At 37.9% G+C, this 5,247-nt stretch overlaps 1 long non-coding RNA gene across 1 annotated transcript in view; it reads left to right on the top strand.

Annotated features, from left to right (window-relative positions):
• LOC114487187 (uncharacterized) overlaps positions 1 to 5,001 on the top strand; it is a 17,340-nt gene extending 12,339 nt beyond the window's left edge. The window contains exon 5 of the long non-coding RNA XR_008618509.1: positions 3,475 to 5,001. This is a non-coding gene — a long non-coding RNA (uncharacterized lncRNA). The remainder of the gene's footprint in view (positions 1 to 3,474) is intronic.
• Positions 5,002 to 5,247: the final 246 nt, after the last annotated feature.

Genomic DNA, 5,247 nt, shown 5'->3' with positions numbered 1-5,247 from the left:
AAAAAAAAAAAAAAAAAAAAAAAAAAAAAAAAAAAAACCTAGCATGAATTTGTTTTTTCTTCTTCACAATTTCATCGATAGAAGATTCATTATCTTAGCAACCTCAGCATATGATTTTATTTCCTTATTAAGTCAAGAACTTTTGCCTTTCACTTACTGAAGCATTTGCAGCTTCTCTTTGGCATATTCGCATTGCCAGCATCACTCCTCTTGCGTTTTGGGGTCAATATTAAGTAGAATAAGGGTTATTAGAATACAAACTTTTTGATACCATGACAGTCAGTCTGATAATTGAGTCAGCTAATGACCAAGAAACAGACATTTCTCCAAAGAAGAAATACAAATGGTCAATAAGTGCATGAAAAACATGCCCAGTATCATTAGTCATTAGGGAAATGCAAATCAACCAACAAAAAGCTACCACTTCATACCCACTAGGGTGGCTGTAAGAACTAGTGTGTGCAAAGATGTGGAGAAATGAGAATCCTTTGCTGGTGAGAAGATAATAAAATGGTGCAGCTGCCCTGGAAAATGTGTCAGTTCCTCAAAAATGTAAACATAGAATACGATCCAGCAATTCCCTCTTGGGTATATACTCAGCAGAGTTGAAAACTTATATTCATACAAAAAGTTGTATACAAGTATTTATAGTTACATTGTTCATAATACCAAAAAATGGAGCAACAACCCAAATATCCATCATCTGAAGAATGGAAAAATAAAATGTAGTGTATCCATACAATGGAATGTTATTCAGCCACAAAAAGGGATGGAATTCTGATACATGCCACATACAACATGGATGAACCTTGAATACATGATGCTAAGTGAAAGAAGCCAGTCCTGTAAGACCACATAGTGTATGATTCCATTTATGTGAAATGTCCAGAATAGACAAATCCATAGAGACAGAAAGTAGATAAATTGTTGCTGTGGGCTGGGAAGAGGGGGATGTGGAGTGAATGCTACTGGCTATGGAGTTTATTTTTGAAATGATAAAAATCTTCCATTCATAGGGGTGATATTTGCACAACATTGTGAATATATTATAAATCACTTAATTATATACTTTAAATGGTGAATTTTATGGTATGTGAACTATATATATCTCAATAAAAGTTAAATATATGTATATTTCACATATAGATATTTATGGAAAAGATCAAGGGCAGAGAAAACCTTAATTTTAAAAAGCAGAAAGTTTACTGGCTATGTTATCTGATCATAGCAATTCAATTAGATAGATAAGAGATAATAAAAGTACACATTACAAAGATGGCCAAAATGATATTTAAAACTTGAAAGTTAAGAAACAGTCTCCACCATTATGATCCAATAATACAAAGTGCTGGTGAGGATGTAGAGCTACTGGAATGCTCATACATTGCTGGTGGGAATGCAAAATAGTACAGACACTGGGGAAAACTGTTTGACCATTTTTATAAAGTTAAACACAAACCTACCATATGACCCAGCAATCCCACTTCTAGATATTCACCTAAGTAAAACGAAAACCTATGTTCACACAAAAACTTCTATGGGGATATTTTTAGCAGCTTTATTGATAATTGCTGAGACCTGAAAACAGCCCAAATGTCCGTCAACTGCTGCCTAGATAAACTGGTACATGCATACAATGGGAAACTGCTTGGCAATAAAAAGAAATGAACTATTGATACATGCAGCAGTGTACATGAATCTCAGATGTATCATGTTAAGTGAGATAAGCCAGACTCAAAAGGTTCAAATTCTAGGATTCCATTTATATGATGTTCTAGAAAAGGAAAAACTACAGGGATGGAGAACAGACCAGTGATGGCCAGGGTCTAAGACTTGGTGGAGAGTTTGACTGCAAAGTGGTAACACAGACGAATAACGTGGGGGGCAGGGGAAGTGTGATGGACCTGTTAGTATCTCCATTGCTGTGGTTGTGAGATGGCATTTGTCAGAATGTATAGAACTGTAGTTAAAAAGAGTCAATTTTACTGAATGTAAATTTGAAAAGAAAGAAAGAAAAATATCCTTCAAAATAACCCTTGGAACCAAAAAACAAAACAAAACCCACCAAAAATCAAAATTAAAGTTTCTTTAACACTGTGCCAAAATATACAGGGTGTAGTTAAAGCTATATTCCAAAGAAAAGTTATAGCCTTAAATCCCTTCATAATTAAAAAATAAAAACAAAAATATAAAATAACTTAGAAGTCGTTTTTAAAAATTAAAAAAGAAAAATAAGATTGAAAGAAAGTACAAGAGGGGCTTCCCTGGTGGCGTAGTGGTTGAGAGTCCGCCTGCTGATGCAGGGGACACGGGTTCGTGCCCCGGTCCGGGAAGATCCCACAGGCCGCAGAGCGGCTGGGCCCGCGAGCCATGGCCGCTGAGCTTGCGCGTCCGGAGCCTATGCTCCGCAACGGGAGAGGCCACAGCAGTGAGAGGCCCACGTACCTCAAAAAAAAAAAGAAAAAAGTACAAGAAAAGGAATTAAAAACATTAATGCTGAAATCAGTGAAATAAAAAACCAAAATATTTTTACAAGAACAAATAAATCGTAGAGTTATTTGAATAATTCACTATGGAAAAAGCCCTCTGAGCCTGATTACAAGTTGAAGAAGGAAAAAGGAGATATAGCCACAGCTACATAGATATTAAAATAATTTTAAGAGAATATCACTTGCAATTCTTTGACAAAACTTGAAAACTTAGAGGTAATGGATGATTTCTTAGAAAAAGTACAATCGTCAAAATTGATGAAAGAATAATAGAACAATTACTGTAGAAAAAAGTGAAATGTTGATTGGGAATCTGCCATTAACACAATGTCACAGTTGAGTTCTATCTAATCTTTAAAGAACAGTTCATGCCAATGTTATTTAAACTATTCCAGGCCATAAAAATAGTTCATTCATTCATTTATGAGTCCTGCATCATTTACATCAAAACCTGATAGACGAATCAAATAATGAAGTTATAAATCGATCTCCCTTATAAATAGAGATGCCAAAAATTTTAAGTAAAATATTAGCAAACTGACTCAAGCAACATATCAAAAATTGATAAATTCTGATTAGGAATGCAAGGTTGATTCAATATCAGGAAATCTATTGATATAATTCAATCACAAATTCAGAATATCAATAAAATCCATATCTATAATCATACCAACAGATGCAGAAGAGTCATTTGATAATAATCAGCATTTATTTTTTTAAAAAAACTAAATAAAATAGGCATAGAATGAAAGAAAATGACTTGTGCATAATTATACCAGAGTCACTGGAGTGAAGAACAAAAATCAAAACAAAAACTCAGAAAAAAGCTGTGTCTATTACTGATAATATCTTACACTTTCATGGCTCTTCATTCTTGTCAAAACACTTTCAGAAACATCGTCCCACTGTTCTCACAACTCTGTGAAGCCCGAGTTTGAGAATAAACTTTAATGGTGCTGTACTTCATTTTTCACGTTTGGAAAAGAAGACTTGATCTAAGTGATGCCTGAGACCCACACGGTGATGGACCCACTTCTGGCTGAAGTCGCCAAGTCAGAACGGCAGAGGACGCAGAGACCCGCGGTTTCCAGCTCCACTTCCTTCCCTGTGCCTCGTGGAGAAACCAGGGCCTGAGTCTCCTCTTTCCAGGCAAGTACAGGCTCTGGAGCCCCAGCTGTGGGGCTATGTTTTTGTTGCCATTTTGGAAGAAGAAAATTAAGAAAAACCATCCTTTGTTTAGGGTTTGCCCTTTTGGGGTGGGGGGGAGTGAATTTACATTTTCTTGTAATTTCAAACATGCAAAAATGTTGGAAGCATAGCACAAAGAACCCTGTTATGCCCCCTCTCAGATGCACCAATTATTTACATTTTGCTCAATTTGGTTTATTTGAGCAACAAATTACTCTATTACTCTGTTTATGTAAACATTCTTCTTCCTGAACTGATTGAGAATAAGTTGCTGATCCTGTACCCCTTTTGCCCCTAAATATTGAGTGTGTTCTCTTGCATAACCACAGGGCAATCAGAAGAGACATTTATACAACACCGCTAGCTAATAACAATCCCGATTTACATTTCATATTTTTCTCATCTGGAATTGAAACCCAGATCATGCAGTATCATTTCTCTTCAGTCTGTTTCGATGTGGAAACATTTCTCAATATTTCATTGTCCTTTGTGAGCTTATGGAAGAGCAGGAGGCAGTTCTATAGAATTTCTCTGAGAAGGAGAGAAGCATCCCTGACGTCCAGGCACTGGCAGATCCCGCCAGTTGGGCCCTGGGGCTGCTCTGAGCAGCCGGCACCCACAGGAAGGGATCAGTGTTCTGCTGAAGCCCAGCGATATCACAGAACCCCAGGGCCACTCTGTGACCATGCTGGATCATGACAAAAACAAAACCACCTTATGATCATGTCTCAACACAGAGAAAACACGACCATTGCCAAAGCTGCAAAGTACCAGACACCCGCTCTGGCTAATAAGTGACAGCTGCTCTAGCCTGCCCTCCCCACAGACAGGATTAAGATGTCTGGGCATAACTTACCCCTGTGTCTCAACAGTAACCAACCCAGAGCAAAGCCCATGCCCTTCAACCCTCCTCCACACCACCTGTCCCAAATCCCATAGGTCCTCCTAACATGCTTTGATAGGACGAAGAATAAGGCTGGCTTGTCCAAACACAGGGATGCTGCTGGCCATCTTTGATGGATCCTCCCAACTGGGACTGGTTTGGGGTTTCACTGTGATTAGACAAAGAAGCTGACGCCTCTAGGATGGACACTGACTGAATTTTAGAAAATAACTTGGCCTGGGTGGCTTTTCAACAACCAGTTGAATACATTTTCCTTAAATGTGATCCGAGAGATCACGGGGTCCCGGTTGTGGGCCAGAGGGGCCCTGCAGTCACTTTGGCCATCCTCAGACAATTCTCCAAATTATTGTGGAATATCTTGTTGTCCCAGAAAGTAAGGATGCTTTCCCGGACGGGCAGTAGAAATGGCAGGTCCTCAGTCGGAACTGGCTCCTTTTCTCTGAAATGCTTGTTCGTATCCTTTGCCTATTTTCTGTTGGGTGGTGTTTTCTTACTTATTGATTTCTAGGAGGTCTTTATGTATATTTGGTAGTAATCTTTCATCAGTGATATTTATGGCAATACCTTCTTCCAGTCTGTAATTTGTCTTTTCACTTTCTTTAGGGTGTCTTCTGTTTGTTTGTTTTTTAAATTGTGTGTTTTTTAATTTTTTACTTGTTATCGTGG

The sequence above is a fragment of the Physeter macrocephalus genome, chromosome 11 (genome assembly GCF_002837175.3).
Source record: "Physeter macrocephalus isolate SW-GA chromosome 11, ASM283717v5, whole genome shotgun sequence".
Lineage (NCBI taxonomy): Eukaryota > Metazoa > Chordata > Mammalia > Artiodactyla > Physeteridae > Physeter > Physeter macrocephalus.
The sequence above is the reverse complement of the archived record's forward strand: the minus strand, read 5'-3'. Positions and strand labels throughout refer to the sequence as shown.